General features: G+C 45.0%; 1 long non-coding RNA gene across 1 annotated transcript in view; it reads right to left on the bottom strand.

Annotated features, from left to right (window-relative positions):
* LOC106727017 overlaps positions 1–5,920 on the bottom strand; it is an 8,944-nt gene extending 3,024 nt beyond the window's left edge. The window contains exons 1-2 of the long non-coding RNA XR_001363168.1: positions 5,850–5,920; positions 4,780–5,263 (exon numbers count right to left, since the gene is read on the bottom strand). This is a non-coding gene — a long non-coding RNA (uncharacterized LOC106727017). The remainder of the gene's footprint in view (positions 1–4,779; positions 5,264–5,849) is intronic.
* Positions 5,921–9,227: the final 3,307 nt, after the last annotated feature.

The raw sequence follows: 9,227 nt of genomic DNA, 5'->3' as shown, positions 1-9,227 counted from the left end.
GGTGTGGTCCTCTTTGGGTTCCTCTTGTTTGAGACTCTCTGCACTTCCTGGACTTGTAAGTCTATTTCTTTCACCAGGTAAGGGAAGTTTTCTGTCATTATTTCTTTAAATAGGTTTGAAACATCTTGCTCTCTCTCTTCTTCTGGCACCCCATAATGCAAATGTTGATATACTTGAAGTTGTCCCAGAGGCTCCTTACATGATCTTCATAGTTTGGATTATTTCTTTTTGCTCTTCTGGTTGTTTTTTGCTTCCTCATATTTCAAATCATTGATTTGATTCTCAGAATCCTCGACTGTTGAATACTTATATATTATTATTATTATTTTAAAAATATATATTTTATTGATTTTTTACAGAGATGAAGGGAGGGAGATAGAGAGTTAGAAACATCGATGAGAGAGAAACATTGATCAGCTGCCTCCTGCACACCTCCCCCTGGGGACGTGCCCGCAACCAAGGTACATGCCCCTGACCGGAATCGAACCTGGGACCCTTCAGTCCACAGGCCGACACTCTATCCACTGAGCCAAACCAGTCAGGGCTGTATATTATTTTTTATTTCAGTCAGTGTATGCTTAATTTCTGACTGGTCTTTTTCCATGTGTTTGGCATTCTCACTAAGATGCTTGAAAGTCTCACGAAGTTCCTTGGAGGTTTCTAGAAGACTCTTGAGTAACCTTATAACTGTGGTTTTGAACTCTATATCCAATAGTTTGCTTTCTTCCATTTCTTTCATTTGTGACATGTTTCTTTGTCTCTGCATTTTGGCTGCTTCCCTGTGTTTGTTTGTATGTATTGGGTAGAGCTGCTATGTCTCCTTAAGTTGATAGAGTAGCCTTGTGTAGTAGGTGTTCTATAGGGCCCGGTGGCTCAGCCTCCCCAGTCACTTGAGCTGAGTTCTGTATTTTAGTTGTAACTTTGATGTGGTTTTGGGAGGTGGCGAGTACAGGCATTTACCTATGCCACCATCTTGGTTCCTATTTCCATTAATTCTTAGTGTGACGTTTCTCAAAATTCTGAAGCCCCCAGTGTTTTAGACATAGGATTAAAAATTAAATTCACTCCAGATCCCACTCTTCTTAATACTGTGGGGCCCTCTTCAGTTGGAACTATGAAATATTCAACTTTGGATGCATATTTAAGAACCAATCATTCAGTTTATCAGCCAGCTACAGTGACCAAGTAGCTAGCCTTGCCCTGTCTTTCAACTACTAGATGTTTGACAATGAAGAATTAAATGTTAAGCTACTAAACTTCTTGGTTAAAACTATTTCCACTTACCCAGAATTTGGGGAGAATGAAAATGTTTGTTACTGCCTGAATCACCTCAAACAAATATAAACCTTTCCAGTCATTCATAAGTCAAAAGTATTTAAAGACCTATGTTGTATGATAATAAAAAATAGATAATTCCAAAATTATCTTAGCACAATTAATTTCCAGATTTATAGAGATTTTGTTAGATAGGACAAGGATCTAGGTCTGGGCAGTTCTAAATGTTATTTCTTGCTAAATGTTAAAGTATAGCCCAGTATTTTGCAGATGCAGCAGTAAACAGGATGAGCTAACAAGGAACTCAATGGGATGAAAGTAGCCAACTGCAAAGAGGATGTCAACATACTAGAGGCCCAGTGCATGAAATCTGTGCACAGTGGGGGGGGGTGTCCCTCAGCCCGGCCTGCACACTCTCACAATCCAGGACCCCTCGAGGAATTTCCGGCAGTCAGACATCCCTCTCGCAATCTGGAACCCCTCGTGGGATGTCCGACTGCCAGTTTAGGCCTGAAACCAGCAGTCAGACATCCCTCTTGCAATCCGGGATGCTACATGCACCAGTGACCATACTTTTCATATAGGTGAAAGGCATCTTGCTGTTGTATGGGCAGGTACATTTTTTTTTGCCCTGATTATATAAAGTAGTACATAACATGATCCTTCTGAGGCAGTAGTACCATTTTCCCCATCTTATGGGTGGAAAAACTGAAGCAGAGAGAAGTTAAGTAATTGGTTTTGTCACACAGTTATAAGTGTCAGAATCAGGGCTGACCACAAAATGTGCAAGCCAGAGTCCATGCATGTCATTGCTGTATCATCCTTTTTTTTTCAGTGTTAGAGTAGTCTTGCCAGGTTTTAATTTTTAAATCTAAGAGACTGTTCCCAATATATAGGAATGCATGTTCATCCCCATGTAGAATAAACAGGATGTGGACAGTTTGGAGATTCTTCTGATGAATTAGCATTAAGCAGCCACAGATCTTTTTCAAATACTGCAGAAGCCACCTTCCTTGTTTAACTGTGTGTGGGATGTAGCAGTTTATAAGCTATGACACAGTCACTCGCAATCCGGGACCCCTGGGAGATGTAGCAGTGCGCCAAGCAACAAGCAGCCAGGGAGGAGCCTAAACTGAGGCTGGGCACTGTGCCGCTCACACTTATCCTGGCCTGCTGTGCCTGCTGCCACTGCTTGGTAGTGCTGCTGTGGAGGCGGGAGAGGTTCCCTCCGCCGCAGCTGCACTTGCCAGCCATGAAGCCGGCTTCTGGCTGACCAGTGCTCCCCCTGTGGGAGCACACTGACCACCAAGGGTCAGCTCCTGCATTGAGCGTTTGCCCCCTGATGGTCAGTGTGATTATAAAGCTTAGGCTTTTATATATATAGATAATTGACCAAATAGTGCATATAATTAATGGCTAAGCTTCCCTTAGCAAGGCAGGACTTTGGATATGAATCTCCTGTCTCTCCTTTATTTGCTGCAAGTAAATAAAACTACCTTGTGACAACCACATCTCACTGTTTAATGGAGTACCCCAAGTGGTGATATATGATTTCTTTATATCATTGTCTTGTGAATTGTGCATAAAAGGGTTTTTTAATATGTGGCATTGAAATGTGAAGTCATTCCTTAAGACTAAATTTACAAGTTCCCTTAAAAAAAGGATTGTTTACTTAAAGATTCAAAGTCATACTCCAATGAGTTGTGTATATTTTATGGCCTTTGCTACAGTTCCCCTGAGTATTTAAATGACCATCTGGACCCTAAATGCAGCTGGGTGACCTCCTACTAGCCTCACGGCCATCAAAAGGAAACTTCTTTCTGGGTGAAGGAGCCTGGACTGTGATTGCATGCAGTTGGTTGTGCTGAGCCCCCCAGGCTACAGCAGAATAACTCAGGAAGACACACTCAGCATTTTAATCATACTTTTTCAGCTGGGATGGGGGAGGAAGAAGAATCAACTTCCTGCTTGCTTTAAAGTGTGAGAACAGAAGATTCAACCACATGAACTTGCAGCTCTGCCTCTCTCGGTGGCCTTCCTGTCCTCTTTCAAGTCAGGTACTGAGCCCTGGGCCTCCCAAGTAGATCTGGGAACTTGCTTGGACACCTTACTTCATTGCTTGAACCACACTTGTAGACTTTTACCCACCCTTCTTCAAGTTGCTCTTGTTTTTGTATCTGAAAGTACTCATCTGCCCCTGCCCATTTGCTTGTGCCAGGTACAGCATCCTGGGTTTACCACCAAAAGAGACTTCACAGATGCTAAAAGTTGGTGTTGCGACTTGGCACTTGAGCTGAGGGGTCTGAGATTTCCGGGTATTCAGCAGGTCCTGTTATCACTGGTGAATTACTTTCCAGCCCATTGTAACAGCCTTCCTCCTGGACCCACTCCAGAACAAATGGCCGGAGGACTTTGTTAGCCTCCTTTTCAATGGCAAAGTGTCCTTGTAGGGTCTTCTCCCAGCATCTGACCCTGGAGCCACCCTCTGTAGATGATGTTACCATCTAAGCTTATCTGTTAAGCTTTCTTAACCTTCCTGTTTGCACCTCCAATCAGTGAAATGCAGTGCCAAGGAAACCGGAAATGACTGACAATGTTTACAACAATAGAACCATTAAGTTATGACTTTTTTAAAGGGAGCTGCTTAGGCATGATGGCAAAATAATACTTGAAATACCAGAAATATCAAAGTGCAAGCATCCATCCATTGTGAATCTAAAGCAAACTGTAATAGGAAACAGTTTGCTAATATAACTGCAACCCTCCTCCCCCGCCACGAAATAGCCTAGAAATGCACTATAAACAGTATAAATCACTTTCAGACTTTCAATCTGAAAAGTTAAGTGAAAGGGGGTGCTGTCATACTTGGGCTAGTCAATATTAGTTTCAGTTGTATTTAATACTTGAAACAACTCTTGCTTCTGATGAAAACAGGCAGGGATGGAGTAAAAAAAAAACACACACACACACACACACACAAACACAAAAAAACTCTTGCCTGGGGACTTCAGGGAGAAATTAGGGGAGAGGTCATTTGCCTGGACCTGAGCAACCCATGTAAAGAGCTAAGCTGCCCTTCTACCCTTCTCTCTGTCCATGGTGGGAGGAAAAGACCCACTTTTCTGCTCCGGAAATCAGAGTAAAACCTCAATCCATGTGAGTCATTAGTCAAGCCCCAGGGTCAGCCAGTGCAATGATTAAATGGCCATTATAGTCCCCCAATAGAATTAAACAATGTTTCCAATTTTATCATACTCCAACCCCAACTAAAAATTTCCCAAGTTCTTGAGTTCACTTGAGAACGAAATGAATGTGCTCCTAACCAGTATTAATAAAATTTGAAAACAGCTGAGTTTGCCTAGTTGACTTTTGTTTTTTCCTTTTCTTGAACTGCTCCGAGATACAATTTTAATTGGCAGACATAATTGCTTTTGTGAATAAGGTCATTCCCAAGTCAAATAAAGGAACTGAGTCAGCATTGAAAACATATATTTGACCACTCACCTACAGATGTTTGTCATCCGCCAAGTGGAGATGGCAGGGGTTAGTAAGGGCATGGGGCTGGGAAGTGACCAGAGCTTGCAGCTGCCACTCAGGCGACCCTTTGGCCTCCACTGGAGCCATCAGCCAATGGCGTGGCTGAAGGGGTGCTGGGCCCTGGGCCTGCCCTCATCAGTTTTAGAGCTCACAGGTTAGGATGGCTGGTCAGTATACAGAGTCTGTGTGTCAGCCGAAGTCCAGCCCATCACTTCCGGTAGCTCTCCCTGCAGAGCGAGGCGCCATGTCTGTTCCTCCCTTTCCTAGCCCTGTCCACAAGCTGGTGGGGATAAAGTGGCTCCATGGCTGAGAGGAGGTTTATGTTGGCACAGGACACTAGAGCATGTAAACCAGTCCTCCCCCGGGGCCTGTACGATTGCCAGAGATGGCCATACTTAGGAGCAGGACATGGATTTTTCCTGAGGTGAAAAGCATTTCTCTTCCCTTTTGACTGTTGAGAAATAAAAATAAAATTAATTTAAAAAGCATTCAATCATGCTAAGAGTTTTGTTGTTCTTTGGGGGCGTGTTTATTTTCAGCCAACCATCTCTTTTGTTGCAAAATAGCCCCCTTTGCTATCCTTAGGCAACAACATGTAACTTTTTATGGTTTGTAGAACATGAAAAATGTCTTGTTTTCCTTTATTACATCTGTGTTGGTGATATTCTTTATTAGAGCAAGAGATAGCATCTGCTTTAATTGCTTCCAAAATCTGTCTATTTAACATATGCCAAACTCCACGCTGTTTGAAAGGAAGTCCTATTTTTAAAACATTATCTTCATCTTAGTATTTCTGGCTTACTGTTCCCATAATCTCTCCAAGGCAGGAATGCATCCTTTTTGGTAATGTCTGGTCTTAGTCATGGGGAAAGTGACTTCTAAGCTCTGGGACATTTTTCCTTAATGTTCCCCTTATCTGTGTGTATGTAAGGACTGCTTTAGTTAGCCTCCCAGGTCATTCTGGGGGTTGCTCATAACTCTTCAGTTCATCATCTTGATAAAAGAACTCAGTTTCACGCCCCTACTGGCTCCCATACCTTATGAATGTCTCTGTAATGTTCTGTGTCAGACCTTCAGTTAGGCTGCTTTCTCTGCTTCCAAGCTGCTGGTTACCACTTCCAAATGACCTTTTTTAAAAATATGTTTTTATTTATTTCAGAGAGAGGAAGGGAGAGGGAGAGAGAGATAGAAACATCAATGATGAGAGAGAATCATTGATCAGCTGCCTCCTGCACACCCCCTACTGGGGATCGAGCCCCCAACCCAGGCATGTGTCCTGATTGGGAATCAAACTGTGACCTCCTGGTTCATAGGTTGACGCTCAACCACTGAGCCACCCTGGCCAGGCCCAAACGATCTTAATCACACAATGTTAATTAATCTCTCCAAACCATCCCTCTGGGCATCTGGGTTTCGCCCAGATGTGAGGCTTCTTGATGGCATAGCCCAAAGACTGCCCTGGGCCCTCACAACTCTCCCTGTGCCCCTGGGGCTGCCTACTGGGGCCTGTGACAGGAGTGTTAACAGAAAGGGCTTCCATGCCATGAGTAAAAACCTGTCTCCCTTGGTGATTATTTTGGCATGTGACTCTTCACGGGAGGAGAATCTGCTTACTCCAAACAAACATGGTCAGGATGGAAGTCAGATCTGGTGGTTGTTTTTCACATCCTCTTAATCTTCTGATTTAAAATACTTGTATTCACTGTCATTCCTGGCCGGGTGGCTCAGTTGGTTGGAGTGTTATCTTATGCACCAAAAGGTTGTGGGTTCGATTCCCAGTCAGGGCACATGCCTAGGTTGCAGGTTCCATCCCTGGTTAGGGTATGTATGGGAGGCAGCTGGTCAATGTTTCTCTCTCTCTCTCTCTCTCTCTCTCTCTCTCTCTCTCCCTCTCTCTCTAAAATTATATCCTCGGATGATGATATATATATTCAGGGTGTCCAAAAATGTATACACACTTTGAATAATTATTCATTCTAATGGGTCAAATTTGAAAAGAAAGAAACATCAATTGAGCTATCAGCTAAACACTGTGCATACATTTTTTGGGACACCCTATATATATTCACTATCAGCCGATGTTCCAATTTCTTCCCAGGATCCAGCATGATGGTCTTTAATGTGAGCAAGACCAGCTGCAGAAATGTCAAACCGGGCTGCTGGCGTGGTGCCTAAGGGCCATGGGGGGGCAGGGAGCAAAACTGAAGGGCTCCAATTCTCACGAACATATCACTGAGCACTGCAACTTTTCTCCAATTGAAGCTACTTCCTATTCAGCTCCCTAACAGTTCACTTCCCTGTGTTCTTGAACTTGGGCCAAGGTTGTTTCTCAGTCTCTACCGTTCTTCCTCTATACTGCATCTAAGTAGAAATGTTTCTTTCAGTAGAGCAAGTTCCTTCAGTTCCATTATGAAGCAAGAGGTAGAGGGAATCAGAAGCCCTCACAGAGAGGGAGGTTCATTTATTAGTCATCTTGTGCGACTAGAACATCAGACACAAAAAAGCAAGGCCAGTTTAGCTTTTAGTTTCATTCTTTTCTGTGTTGCTCATGCTGAGCCTGAGAAAAGGTGTACTGAGGGATTTTAAGCCAGCTGCTTATAAACGTGTGTTTTTTTCAAAGCATCATTGCCAACTATTTATATTACATTTGTATACATGAGAAGAAAATCCCTGCCCAGACCAAAAAACAACACCTCTTTGAAAACTCTCTGAGTCCTGCCCTCAGCAACTGCAAATTCACACTTTTGCCCTCCCCCAGACTACAAGGACAGCTCTCGGGAGCATAGAGAAAATGTGTAAAGACGCCCGACTGGCATGGCTCAGTGGTTGAGCATCAACCTAGGAACCAGGAGGTCACGTTCGATTCCCAGTCAGGGCACATGCCCGAGTTGTGGGCTCGATCACGAGTGTGGGGCGTGCAGGAGGCAGCTGATCAATGGTTCGCTCTCATCATTGATGTTTCTATCTCTCTTTCCCTCTCCCTTCCTCTCTGAAATAAAAATATATATTTTAAAATAAAATAAAAATTGTTTACACCTTACTGTAGCCCTGCCACTCAGGTACCTACCTATGGATACACACACACACATACACACACACACATACACACGTACACACACATGCACTATCCTTCCTAACTTCCATCCCTCACACAGCACCCACAATGCCTTACAATTGGAAACTTAAACTAACTTTCTTGAATGAGAAATCTGTGTAGGAACAATGTTTAACAAATGCCTTTTCATCGGCAGTCTGTGTTGAAGCACGAGGTTCTCCTTGCAGTAATATTTATACATGCACCATTTGGAGCATAATAACCTGATTAAAATGGAATGACTTTCATAATGTTGTTAGGAACTTGGGGGTGGTTGGTCATTGCTTTTTCTGTTTGGATGATTTCCTTAGGAAAAAAAAAAGCTTTCTGACTCTTGGGAATTAAGGTACAGTGCACTTATCTCCTTTCAAGGTGTCTTAAATGACTATGGGAATAAAAGCCTGGGTCCTACCAAGGGTAGAGGTGAAAGGAAGCCATGCTGAAAAGGATAGGATAGCACATCAGTCTGCTGGGAACTGTAGTCATGAATAATTTAAAACATTTTCCCCTTTCCATATTAATACCCTACATCTGCTTGGAATTTCACAATTCCAAGTTCTTTCACATAAACTAGAGGCCTGATGCACAAAATTCGTGCACTGGGTGGGTGTCCCTCAGCCCAGCCTGCCCCTTCTCACAGTCTGGGAGCCCTCAGGGGATGTCCTACTGATGGCTTAGGACTGCTCCCAACGGGGAGCGGGCCTAAGCCACAGTCTGGCCCCAGCGGCTCAGAGCATGCCCCCCTGGGCAGGTCCGCGGGTCTGCTGGGGGCCTTGGTCCCAGCTGTGGCACAGCTGGGAGCACACCCTCCTGGGCCGATCTACTGGGGGCCTTGGTCCCAGCCACACTGCGACTTGCAGCATGCCCCCCTGGGCGGGTCCGTGGGTCCTCTGGGGGCCTTGCTCCCAGGGCAGGTGGCGTGGCGTTCCTGCCCGCGAGCCCCTGACGGGAGTGGCCTTGAAGCTGGGTGGCACTGCACTCCCTCCAGGGGACTTACTCCCAGGGCAGGAAGGCTCCCAGGGCAGGCTGTGTGGTGTGCCTGCCCGCGAACCCCTGGCGGGAGTGGCCTCGGAGCTGTGCAGTGCCAGGGCTAGGGGTGGGCTCTGAGCCGTGCCACAGCTGCTCGGAGCCCGCCCCCAGCCCTGGTGTGTGGTGTGTGTCCACTGGGGCTGGGGGCACGTGCTCTGAGCTGGTGGTGACGCAGCCTCCTGAGCTGGTCGTGATGTCCTGGCCTAATTTGCATATTTCTCTCTTATTATATAGGACTAGAGGCCCGGTGCACAAAAATTTGTGCACTTGGGGGGGGGGGGCCCTCGCCCCG

Source organism: Myotis brandtii, unplaced genomic scaffold (assembly GCF_000412655.1).
Source record: "Myotis brandtii unplaced genomic scaffold, ASM41265v1 scaffold349, whole genome shotgun sequence".
Lineage (NCBI taxonomy): Eukaryota > Metazoa > Chordata > Mammalia > Chiroptera > Vespertilionidae > Myotis > Myotis brandtii.
The sequence above is the reverse complement of the archived record's forward strand: the minus strand, read 5'-3'. Positions and strand labels throughout refer to the sequence as shown.